Genomic DNA, 14203 nt, shown 5'->3' on the forward strand with positions numbered 1-14203 from the left:
AACAAACGGAAAGCATGGCAGTTTGTTATGATTAAGATTCAATGGGAAGCTAACGTGGGTTTTATAAAACTTTATACAACTTGTATCAAATCATGGTCGTGGATCCTACTTCCAAGTTTTCTACGTTGGTAGCTCATGGTATTTCTTATGTTATATGTCAGCTTATTTCAATATTAAGAGCAAGACTAACAATTTAAAGAATAAGACAAGCTAAGAGGAACAATGAAAAGTAACTAACAAGAGAACAATATAATATGAGTTTCTTCTTTCTTTCAAGTGTGTAGAACATCTTCTTAAGACCTCTATTTATAGTATTACATAGGGGGTTTAAGAGGTGTCATAAACATGACATTAACTCATAAGAAAGTAGGGAAGAATATTGGGGAATGGATGATCAATGAGGAGGTAGTGGAGGTGTGAGAGTTACTACATTTAAAGGAGGAATTACACCAAGAAGTAATGGACATCCACATTATTATAATTATTTACAAGACTCCTCGTTGGATGTCCATTGATAGACAATGTGCCTCGTTAATATCTTACTAAGAAAAAATTTTGTGGGAAAAAAATTATAGTGAAGGAAAAAGAGTACACATATATTCGTATACACATTGTTTGCTGCCTCGTTAAAAACCTTGTTAGGAAAATCCATTTTGGTCAACTAGGCCAAGGAAAAAAGAGTGCAGAGCGTGTTTTGCCCTTTTTCGGTTTTAAAGGGTTGAAAAACATTGATTTCGACTTTTTAAACTATTTTGAAACTTCAAAGAAAATTTTGAAACAATCTAAGAAGTTACAGAGTCGCCACTTAATTTATTTGAAAAGAAATTAAGAAAACTTTTGAGGCAAATCCTAAGTCTTAAAACAGAAAAAGACTTAGGATTTTAAGAAAATTTCGGGTAAGAGGTTCCTATTAACATTTTAGGAAGGTTTTAAGGCACCTAAAATGTCCGCTAACTTGCGGTTATCCAGACTATTTGAAAATCACTTTGACTAACATCGAAAAAGAGAAGTTGATTTTTGAAAAGAAAGTGATTAAGAAATATCTTTTGAGGTTTATGCAAAATCAGTTTTTTAACGATTTAGTAGGAAATATAACTAGGCCTAAGAATAGTAATAACAATGCAACTAGCACGTAAAAGGGAAAGGGGGAAACTAAAAAACTTAGGCCATTAGGCCCAAATCAATAAACCTGTCGTAAGTTAATTTGAAATCTCGACCCATAATCACCTATCCTAATCTAAATATTGGGCATTGGTCCGTAACTTGTCCTAAATTATTTTTTCGAGCCTTTTTGACCCAAAATCTGCTTCACCTGTATTAGTTTACAACTTTGGCTTTGATACGAGAATAATGACAGAAATAGACTTATGTGGGTGTGCATTGAAAGCAACCAAGTGTACGTGCAAGAGAAGTGTAATTAAAGGCCCAAATACACACCAAAACAACCCACTCCATACACTAGAGGGGTAGCCCATTCTTCAAGGGACTTTTTGGTCATTTTAACTTCTATTTGTTTTGTAATATATAAGGAACATGTTAGGGTTTATTCACTTAGTTTTTGAATGTTGAAAATGGTAGAACACACTTGAAACCCTTAAGTTCTCTCTCTTGTGAGGCTTCGACGAAACTAGGTTACAACATTAGGGTGAAATCTCTTTTGTTGTTTGTTTGCTTGGAACTTGGGGTGCTTGAAGGATTGAGGTCCTCTCTTGTGTCTCTTTGAAGAGTGTAGGTGTTCCTACTATCATCATTAAGTCTTTGTGTGTCATCTACACTTAGGTTCTTAGTCATTATAGTAGTTTATGTCTCACTATCTATCCCTTTATCTTTTGTAATCTTGTAACGTTATATCTTGTTATTGTGGAATCCGAATCTGGTTATTCTTTTTGTCATCTTGTTCATCTCGTTATTTTTGTGTTGTTGGCTATTTTTGGGTGTCAAATACACCCTTGTTTCTTGTAATACTTGTTGAATTCGAGAGAGATCCCCTTTTGGTCCACGTTTTTTCTTGAATTTGTGGACTGTTTGGGGTATGTTTTGTGCTTTCCCTTGTTTGTCTTGTATTATTTGGTATCAGAGCCATCTTTGGTGTTGTTCTTACAATACCAATCTTGGGCTTTCTTGCTAAGAAAAGAAACTTGGGTGTTTTTGTTGTTCTTGTTGTTCATCTTGGTCGAGGTTGCTTGTAACGTCTAGATCTAGTAGTCCTTTGGTGTGTATTGTTGTTTCTTGTGTTAGTTACGTGATCACTAACACTAAAAGGTGTCTAGATCTATATTTGAGCTTGAACTTGTTAAAGTTGTGTTGTGAACAAGGACCTAGGGTGAGAATTTGTGACTTGTTGTGGCAGGTTGGGTCTTGAATTCGCGAATATTGTTGTTGTTCTTGAAGGGTTGTTGTGGTGTTCATCTTGTTCTTTATCTCATCTTACAACTTAAGACAACCAAAAGTGTAATATAGATTCAAAAAGGTGAACCTACAAGTTGTAAAGTTGTTTGTGAGAAAATTTGAGCGATCACTTCCTTGACTTGACATCTACTTTTCAACCACTTTTCCTTGTTTCAAGGGACCTTGTGTTGTGGGAATTGTACAAAGTCAAGTCTTGCCTTTTGAAGATTAGACTTAAAGGAGATTCAAAAAATATACTTTCCCTCCAAACAACTAACTTGTTTAATGTTTTGTAGGTAACTTCTTAGCTACAATGGACAACAATGCTCTTGGTGCTATCTTGGAAGACTTGAAATTATCAACCGAGGAATGAAAAGTATGCTCACGACTTTGTCCTCAATTCGAGGAGAGATGTCTACTATAAATGAGAGGTTGGATCGAATGGAGAGTCGAAGGAACTTTTGTGCTTCTACCCCTCGACTCCATGTTTCCTCAAGTGGTCATGACCAAAACCCTTCCATCACCATTGCCCCCAAGACGTTTCCTACAAAATTTAACCCTCCAAGTTTACCACAAAATGCCATGAGCCAAGTTACTAATTACCCTCAAAATCGTGAACAAGGTAAATCACTTCTCTTGCAATTTGATTAAGCCCTACAAGAAGGACTTGGAGGCCCATTCCCTCCCATCCAAGCTCCACAACCAAAGCTCCACATTACTAAAATAGCCCCCTCAACCGAAACTCTATTTCCCCAAAACCGATATGTCCATATAGAGGAGTATGGAAGAAAGGGACATGAAGTATATGGAGTCTACGATGATGCTTATATGATGGAAGGAGAATTGAGTCTGATAAGATTGAAGCCAAGTGTCAAGATTGAGAGAAAATCGAGGTTCAAAATGAAGATGTTGGCTAAGACTTGTTCATATTGAGCTCTCGGGGTCTTCATGTTTTGTAGACTATTTTGAGTGATTTTTTTTGAAGTGGCCAATTGAACGAAGTAAAGGTGTGAATTTGTGGGCAAATTCTTCTCAAGATGGAGAGGATGATACGAGAATAATGACGAAAATAGACTTATGTGGGTGTGCATTGAAAGCAACCAAGTGTATGTGCAAGAGAAGTGTAATTAAAGGCCCAAATACACACCAAAACAGCCTACTCCATACACTAGAGGGGCAACCTATTCTTGAAGGGCCTTTTTGGTCATTTTAACTTCTATTTGTTTTATAATATATAAGGAACATGTTAGGGTTTATTCACTTAGTTTTTGAATGTTGAAAATGATAGAACACACTTGAAACCCTCAAGTTCTCTCTCTTGTGAGGCTTGGTCGAAACTAGGCTAAAATATTAGGATAAAATATCTTTTGTTGTTTGTTTGTTTGGAACTTGGGGTGCTTGAAGGATTGAGGTCCTATATTGTGTCTCTTTGAAGAGTGTAGGTGTTCCTACTATCATCATTAAGGGTCTTTGTGTGTCATCTACACTTAGGTTCTTAGTCATTATAGTAGTTTATGTCTCACTATCTATCCCTTTGTCTTTTGTAATCTTGTAACGTTATATCTTGTTGTTGTGGAATCCGAATCTGGTTATTCTTGTTGTCATCTTTTTCATCTCGTTATTGTTGTGTTTTTGGGTGTCAAATACACCTTTGTTTCTTGTATTCTTGTTATACTTGTCGAATCCAAGAGAGGTCCCCTTTTGGTCCACGTTTTTTCTTAAATTTGTGGACTGTTTGGGGTATGTTTTATGCTTTCCCTTGTTTGTCTTGTATTAGGCTTCAAGGCACAAATAAATAAATAGATAAATAACTAAATAATAAAGGAAACATAAAAACAAGAATAATAAAATCGAGACTTTCAAGTCTCTTAACAACTTAGACAATGGGTTTAGATCCATTTCTTCTTCTTCCATCTTCTTTTATTTGTACTCCACATAACCGACTTTATATTTTCCTTCGGGCTTGAATCAATAAGATGGGTCTTATTGGCCCATTGTTAAATACAAGGGGAAAGGGTGCATTTGGATTCCTAGGCGGGTTCTTGTTTTGGTGCAGCAAAATGAGACTATAAGCTTCGTCGAAATCAGCCACCACCAAAAAACGTCGCCATCAACTCAAAAATTTTGATTAGCCGATGAATTTCACAAAATAAAATTTTTTACTAAAAAAATGGACTGTGCTTTTGCTCAGAGGGCTTTTCAACCTTTCAAGACTTGCCTCATTTTAGCTTAAGAATGAGTTTATATAGAAGAAAAATTTTGGGCTCAACCTTGCTTCCACCAATATGGGACAAGGGATTTAAGGGACATTTTAGGGAATTTGAAATTTTAAGGATAAGGTTGAGCTGGCCATGAATTGTACAAATATTCAAAATTTGAAATGGTTTTCGAATTTGAATTTCGCGTTTGCTATTGCTTTACTGATTATTGGGTCATTGAGATTGAATTCGGGTCTGATTCTAGGTTAGGTTGTTGAGGTTTCTATTCGCCATTGCTGGGTCAGGTACTGTTGCCGTTGTGGTGTCGATATATGCGGCTTCTGCTGGTGTTATTGTTGTCGTTGGTTAACTTTGATGAGTCCGTTGATATTATTGTTAGTACACTGGTTAATGGCAGCGTTGTTGGTGTTATCGGCTGTTGTTGCTGCTCTGTTTGAAGAAGAAAAAAATAGGCCCAGGCCAGGGGATTGAAGTAGGCTGCTAAATTGGGTAACTGGAGTTTTGGGCTGGTGGAATATGTTTTTTAAATGAAATGGGCTGGGTAGTTATGGGTTGAAATTGTAGTTAACTTGGATAGATTATGTATATTTGGGGTTATTTAATCCCAACCTTCTCGATTTAATAAAATCAAATACATATTTATCTAAATAAATTATTTTTGAGAATAAATTATATTTAAATCAATACTTCAACCATTTAAATTTATTTTCAAGATAAGCTTAGATTAAAACACTATATTTCAATCAAATAAATGTTTAAGAAACCAAATTATATAATCTCGTATAATTGAATATGATAATATATAATCGCTACTTAAAATGACAAAATTACCCAGATAAATGCTTTGAATTTTTTTTCATTTGGATAAAATAAATATTATAATTTTATTAAAAATTAAAGAAACTCAGAATTAAACTTAGTTGTGGAAGGCAAAAATTAGGTGTCAACAACTGCCCCATCCTTTTGGGTAGGGTGGATGCAAGTAACCCTGGGTAAAGGGAGTTTGATGTTCCTAATTTTTGCCCAATCACAAATTCACTTCTAAGAGAGGTTGATCTTCGCACGAGTTTTGTGGAGTTGTGGCCGAACCACGATATCGGATTTCCTACATATCTTAGCTTACATGGGAATTCAGGCCACTTGTAGTTCATAATGCTTAATTTAAAGCATGATTTTTTTTAAAAAGTTCACAAGCTATCTCGATTTTGGAGTTTATGATGAAATCGAAAAGATGGAGAATAAAGGGATTTGGGGGGAGGTTGGAATGCAGTAGAGTTTTCAAAATAGAGCCCAGCCTACATATCCTTGAGACTCAGAAAATCAGATTGCTTGTAGTTTGACTCAATCGATAGAAAAGATATCTTTTATTTCAGATGATCTTTAGCCCTGGAGGAGTGAAAATGTAACGACCCAAAATCACCTCCCGGGATATCACACGGTGCTTAGGGCTACAAGTAGCCCCAAGCTAACTCTTTAAGCCAATCACTTCTCATAATAACTCATTCAAGAAGGAATATACAAAACACTGGTACTGTCATATCAAATGAAAGGAAATATGAAGGTAATACTCGATCCAAACGATCACAATACTGGAAATCTCAATACAACCACAGTGTGATAACTAGTCTGACAAAGCCTCTACTACTCCATGAACTCGAGAGCCATTGGGATAGGTCCCCAATTGACTCAAACTGAACTGAAAGTAATAACATAACCACTCAAATACTGAAATATCTGAAGATAGGCCCTCGAACCATGAGGACTCACCATTGGAGAAATATAGACAAAGGTACTCGAAAATCACTAACGAGACTGAGACTGAGCACCTGAACCTATATTATAAGATAATACAGCACATAGACTTATATGTAGATCAACACTTAGGAATGTACTGAGTATATGGGGGTGTATGAATTTACATAAAACAATGTCAATACTCTTTAATCAAATCATGCATGCAAATAGGAATGACTCACATGACTTGAATAAGTCTAAAATGTAAAGCTCATAAATTATGTAGAATGAAGCATGTAACATAAATCTCGCGAGTCATTATACTTTGGCTTTAAAATCTGTACTCTTCTCTTATTCTCATTACTCATAGGCTAAAGGAAACTTTAAACAATACTTTCAACTCATGCATATATCTCATGGAGAGTAAAACTTCTGTAATGCTCAAGAACTTATAACTCTTTTAAACTCAAACACTTGGAACTCAGAATCATATAACTTGGGTTTGAAAATAGGTAATCAACTCGTATTAGTAGAGAAAACTACTTTTTTCTTTGGAAAATACTCAAAGCAGTTCATTTATTTTAGAAAATATCTCATCCCAAAGCTTTAGGGAAAATATTCTATCTCAATGAAAAAATATATTAGTTTAGGGAGGTTCTCTTAACCGACATAAGCCATGCGAGCTACATGGATTCCAACATCTTGTCCTCCTAACTAAGAAACCTCACGTTGGGGAGAGGCATCATACTCTTGCCAAGGAGTATAACCTCAACTCAGTGATCACTTATCTCGGCCTTGGACCCAATCATCTTGGCCTTAGGCCTAAAATCTCAAACCTATGGTGGCACGTAGTTCTGGGGTAAGAAACTATGGTAACTTACCCAACTTAGTGCTAAATACTACTCCCTTTAGTTTATCTCACTCATCTCATGGAAATCCACTTTCAAAATAATCTCATGGTTCATAAGAACCCTACAATCAAATCTGTAATCTCATATGGTAGAGTGAATTTGAAAACTCTATGACCATTAGGTCAAAACATTTCTCAATAATCTCAAAATACTCAAATCATGGGTGCTTATAGCACAAAAGTTTATAAAATGGCAAGTCTCAAGTAGGGCTTAATGACCCATAATTCAATCTCAAGTTAAAACTCATCAAAATGCGTATTAGATAGCATATAGATTCATAAATCATATAGAGATCTGGAATTTATAGCAATTTAGCTCATAATCTCAACATACTCATATACTTCAATATCTTAAACATTTCAACTATTAACTTCTCAAGGATTAAAATCATGGGGTATAGACCTAGCTGCAATTTCTCAAGAAAATATGTAAAAATCATGCTACTAAACTCTCAATTCATGGGGAAACATCAAAATCTTGCAACCAATAACAATGGGTGAAAACCCCCAGTTCAATTTCATGTAAAATCTCATAAATTGCAGAAAATTATAGTTTAAATAAGCCTTTGGGCACAAGGGTGAAACGATTACTCTTGTTCAAAACCCCACATACCTTAGACTATGAAATTGGATGAACAAGCTTGATTCAACTCTTCTTCTTACTCTTGAGAGAGGGTTCTTGCAATCCTTGAACTTGGGAAACTTAAATCTCAACTCAATTTGTAGAATCTATGGTGAGTTTTTGGATTTCTTGGAGAAGGGTTTTAGATTTGATCTTGAGGGAGAAATCCTAGGTCTCTTATGTTTTGGATGATGAATGAAGCCATTTACTTTGATTGGAATAATCTGGTTGATAAAAGAGTGGGAAAGTCCAAAAAGCCCTTTTAAAAATGAGTTAAAAATACTGAACGAAGGCTACGATGGTCCGTCGCTAGCCTGATGGTTCGTTGGATCGTCTGTCATATGCCGATCGAAAAAAGAACACACTACCTCGATGTGATGGTCGAAGCGACAGTTCATCGCAGTCTTGACTGTCCATCGCATATTGTCCAGGATGACACCACACTGCCTCAGTGGCGAAGGTCTCAGCTATGATCCGTCGCAGCCTTGATGGTCCGTTCTCCTGGCCGTCACACTTGGGTCTGAAAAGGGAGTTACTTCCTTGGTTGCGATGGGCCGAGCGGTGGTACTTCATAGACTCGACGGTCCGTCGGATCGTCCGTCGCACCTGGGCGGTTCTGATAACTCTCAGTAAAATGGCCATAACTTCTTACCCCGATGCCGGATTTGGATGAAATTGGTATCATTGGAAAGATAATTCAATTATCTACACAAAAAAAAGTCAAATTTCAGAAAATTCTATATGGTTTAAATATCAATCACTTGGTAAGTCTCTTCTCAATCTTTGAGGACTGGAATTACACTTCACTTGACACGCTCTAAGGCTCGGACTACGAGGGAACTTTGCGGGGTCTTATAGAAAAGTTGATTGAGTTGTGAAAAAGAGGCTTTTAAACTAGTAAACATAAATTTGGTATCCTTCATATCCATATACAAGAATTTACCTGGACATTATTTTTAAAACTCTAACTGTGTTATGATCCGAATTTGAAAGACAGAAAATTATCATCGGTATGAGTTTAGAAATGTCCCGAAGGTGAAGCTGAAACTAGAATGTCCCAAAATACCCACATGCCTTCGAATAGGGGTGTGATTGGAGGATATTATCCTTTAGCTTGCGTCCAAAGAGTTTGGCGTCCTTCTCTAGACTATATCCCATTTTGCTGCTAAGAAAAGAGTTTCACGTTGTGCTGTGTCCTTTTTAGAGTCGTACACACCTTTGGTTTTGAATTAAGATTTTTATTCTCTCAGATGCTCTCGACAATGTATTAAACAAAAATCATTAGTGCTAAACACAATTCACGAAAGGGATATATAGTCTTTTACCATATCTCCACGTGAGTCGTTGCCTAAAAAGTGAAGTCACCCTCTCATGTACCTGTTTGGAAGAAAATAACTTACAACAACAGACCTAACAACCCTCTTGGTTGTTGTATAATTATCTCATTTGTTGATCAAATATATCTTTAAAGTGGGGTGGCCTTTTTGGACTTCGACGACGCTTTATGCAGAATAGTCCCTGCAATCGTGTAATCTTGTACTGATGCGGCAACCCTTTTGATCACCTGTAATGCTTGTTGTATGTGGAATGATAACCTCTCTGGTTACTGACAATGATTCTTTGTAGGTGACCTCAGGTAAGTCTTGCGCATCTTTTGTATCGATATGACATATAAATTTCCCTTGAATTGTCACTGTTTGGATAATCTTGCACATTATTTGATGTTGAATATGAGGCGACTTATTGATATCCTTTGATTTTCTACCTTTTAAGGTGATCCTGCACATTATCCGGCCTTGGATAAGAGATGACTTACAAATGTCCCTCCGATCGCTAGCTCTTGGTATTCTTGCACATCGTCCGACCTTGGATACAATATGACTTATAGATATCTCTCAAATTTCTAGTCTTTGGGTAATCCTGCACATAATGGATCTTGGATATGACATGACTTATAGAGAATCCTTGGATATATCAATTTGATAATCTCGCATATTCTCCGATAAGGATTTAGCTGTGACTTATGGATAACTTTCAAACTATCGATCTTAGAGTAACCTTGCACACTATCCGATTAGGATGTTGTTGTGACTTATGAATGACCTATGGACTATCAACTCATAGGTAATCTTGCACACTATCCTATTTCAAATAATATGACTTATAGATTACCCTAGGATTGTCAATTTCTAGGAAGTCTCATATATTGTTCGCTTTCAGATATTGACTTAAAGACGTCCCTTCAATCATAGGCTTTTGATGCATTCAAATGTCGATTCATAATGAGATATCCTCGATGCCAGCATTTGTGTCTCGCATTTTAATAGATATTAAATGCCATGATATTCTCAACACCAATATTTGTGTCATGCGTGTCAACATATATTAAATACCATGATATCCTTGACTCCAGCATTTGTGTCTCATATGTTAACAGCTATTACATTCTATGATATCCTTGACTTCAGTGTTTGTGTCTCGCATGTCAACAAATATTAAATGCCATGATATCCTTGATGCTAGCATTTGTGTCTCACGTGTCAACAAATATTAAATGCTATGATATCCTTGACACCAACGTTTATGTCTCGGTTGTCATAAATATTAAATGCTATGACCCTTTCGGTAATAGTATGAATTAGCCCTCTTGGTAATAGCATGAAATGGCCATTTCTACAATGGCATGAAATGACCCTCTCGGCGATGACATAAAATGAATCTCTTAACGATGATATGCAATGACCCTCTCAGCAATGGCATGAAATGACTCTCTTGACGTTGATATGCAACGACTCTTTTGACAATGGTATGACATGAAATGGCCCTCTCGATAATGACATAAAATGGTCCTCTCAGCTATGATATGAAATAGCCCTCTTGATAATGACATGAAATGGCCCTCTCGGCAATGGCATAAAATGGCCCTCTCGGCAATGAGATAATATTAAATGGCCCTTTTGGCAATGAGATAATATGAAATGGCCCTGTTGGAAATGACATAAAATGGCCCTCTTGGCAATGGAATAAAATGAAATGGACCTCTTGGCAATGGCATGTAATGGCCCTCTAGGCAATAAGATGATATGAAATAGTTCTTTTGATGATTTGAAAATTGTTTCTCTTGAGTCCGTTTGTCTGTGTTTTTCTTTCTACATGTACCTATACTCAAGGTAGACAATTAGTAGACACAATGTCTCTCTCACTAGCGGCCAAAGTCAAGCTTTATGACAAATACTGAGCATCATAGTTTGAATGACTTATTCCACTATTAATCTTCTCTTTTTTGAAGCAATAATTAAATAGCAGATTCACCAAATGCAAGTAAATGGGGCAAAATCCTTATATGGGGATTACTCAAACCGTTTGCTTCACTTCAAGGTGAATTTTAAGGATGACTTTCTGCTCTCTCTCCTATTGAGTGATCCTTTTGATTGTTATATTTATTGTGAAAACTCCCCTGAATGCACCTGCACTCAAGGTAAATATTTAGTAGACACAAAGTTGCTTTTGCTAGCGACTATTTTTTTTTTTAAAATTCCAAATACAGTATTCATAAAAAATATAAGGCACCTTTGTTTGTCCTTCATGGTCTCAAGAAATGAGATATACAATTCAAAAGGTCCTCGATAAATGGGTATTAAACCCGTATTTGGGGCTATCCGAAAATACCATTCTTGAGCATTATATGCTTTGGTGTGGCTCCTAACTCGCTTGGGGAATTTTGAAAAAGATTCTCATTTTTGTGTATTGATTCCTACATCTACAGAAAAATGATTAGTTTTGAGTGAAACTACTCCGTGTTGATCTTCTTGGCTCCCTAGTTTGCTCCTCGCCATCGTTCGGGTGCTTCGTCATGTTGGGACTTCCACCCTAACCCCCCGTTCCAAAGATTCCTAGGAAATTACTAAGTAAAATGTTTATATTTTTTGAAAGTAGTCTAAATTTTTTAGAAACTAGTTTCAAAAATTTCTATAAAAGCTTTTTAGAAAATCTCTACTAGTTATGTCATGTATTAGCTCAACGAACGTCTTCCTCTTGGTTATTAATATATCTGACATTTGACGGAGGATTGCTAGGGATTCAACATCGTTGAGGCTTTCTATCAAAAGTTCTATCATAGTTAGAGATTTAGTCCACCCAGACTTTGTCTCAGTTGGTGATTTCAAAAACTTGACTTTGACCTATGGTGCTGGGGGATTTGAAATATTCTCCAGTGTTTAGTGGAAATTTTGAGGCCTTCCTCAAAATTTTTTCCCAGTTTAAAATTGTTTGAGATAATCTCAGCACGAGAGGATCCGAAGTCTTTGTTGGTCTTCGTTCTCTTTGTTGGATGATGATCTCTCTCTTGTGAATTTTCATGATTTCTTCTCAAAAATTCTACTCCAGTTTTCTGTTCCTGGGGTTGTATGACCGAGCCGTTAGGGTGCCTACATATCTCGTTGAAGAAGAAATCTGGTAAAACATAGTTCAAGACTACTCTAGATAGATATATATAAAAAATCTAATTGGTTGACCGAAGCCGACATAGGCCGCCTACGTATCCCTTTCTTGGGAATTCAGGTCATCACATAGTTCATACATAAAAGAAAAGGATAAATTCTCCTAAGGGGTTGACCGAAGCTAACATAGGCTGCCTATGTATCCCTTTCTTAGTGATTTAGGTCAAACGTAGTTCGTTACTCTTGGAAAATAATTCTTCGAAAAATGCTAGATTGTCTTTTTTTGATTGTTGATGGCCTCTTCAGGATACATTTCAGATTCTAAATACCTTTTAATATCAAAGTACCATGGCTTTCCATCAGGTTCCTATTTGAAGTGTACACAATGTGCAGGTTGTTCCTTCAAGCTTATTTCCAAAGAATCAATGTAACTCTAATCTAGGTGCTGAATCGTGAAAGATATAGTAGCCAAAGTATCTACAAACTTATTCTGTATCCTTTGGACATGTTTGAAATCAACTTCCTTAAATCTCCCACACACATCCTGCACCAGCTCTACATAAGGGGTAATTTTGGAGTTCTTTACCATCCATTCCCCCCATACCTAGTGAATCAATAAATCTGAGTCTCCAATGAATAGCAATTCACTAACATCCACATCAAGTGCCAACTTGAGACCTAGGATGCAAGCGTCATATTCAGCCATGTTATTGGTACACGAGAAGTGTAACTTAGAAGTTGTTGGATTGTGTTGGTCTGTTTCTGACACCAAAATTGCTCCGATTCCTGAGCCTTTAAAGTTGACCACTCCATCAAAGAACAATCTCCATCCAAGGTAAATCTCTACAATGTCCTCACCCATGAATAAATCTTTTGAAGTGGATTATACTCATTATCAACCAGATTCTAGTTAAATGACATGCTAAGGTTTTCCTATTGATTTCCTTCTGAGTCACATACACGATGTCGAACTTACTCAACAATATTTTCCACTTAGCTAACATTCCTATAGGCATGGATTTCTAGAATATATATTGCAATGGATCTATTCTGGAAATTAGATATGTTATGTACAAGGATAGATAATGCATTAACTTTTGTGTGGCCCAGATCAAATCACAACACGTCATTTCTATAAAAGTGTAGCAAGCTTCATATGGCATAAAATTTTTATGAAGGTAGTAGATTGCTCTCTCTTTCTTACCAGTCTCATCATGTTGCCCAAGTACATACCCGAAAGACATTGTCTGGGACTGACAGGTAAAGCGATAATGGACTTCCTTCCCTTGGTATAACCATAATAGGCAGAGCAGACAAATATTCTTTGATTCTGTCAAAAGCTTCCTGACATTATTTTGTCAATTCATTCAATGCATCTTTCTTTTAAATCTTGAGAATTGGCTTACATATGACTGTTGATTGGGCAATGAACCTGCTAATTTAATTCAAATGACCCAAAAAAACTCATAACCTCTTTATTGGTCTTTGGTGGCGATAAATTCTAAACTATTTTTATCTTGGATGGTTCTAGCTTGATGCCTCTTCTGCTGACTATGAATCCCAGTAATTTCTCGGATGGCATACCAAAAGCACACTTAGTAGGATTCAACCTTAAGTTGTACTTTCTTAGTCTGTTGAAGAATTTTTTCAGGTGGGTCAGATGATCCAAACTCTTGTGGGATTTGATAATTACATCATCCACATACCCCTCAATCTCTTTATGAATAATATTATGAAATATCATCGTCATATCCCTCATGTATATTGCACCCACATTCGTGAGACCAAACGGCATCACCTTCTAATGATAAACACCCAAGGGCATAGTGAAATTTGTCTTTTATGCGTCTTTCTTATCCATTAATTACTGATTATACTTGGCAAAATAATT

Source organism: Capsicum annuum, chromosome 10, assembly GCF_002878395.1.
Source record: "Capsicum annuum cultivar UCD-10X-F1 chromosome 10, UCD10Xv1.1, whole genome shotgun sequence".
NCBI classification, from domain to species: domain Eukaryota; kingdom Viridiplantae; phylum Streptophyta; class Magnoliopsida; order Solanales; family Solanaceae; genus Capsicum; species Capsicum annuum.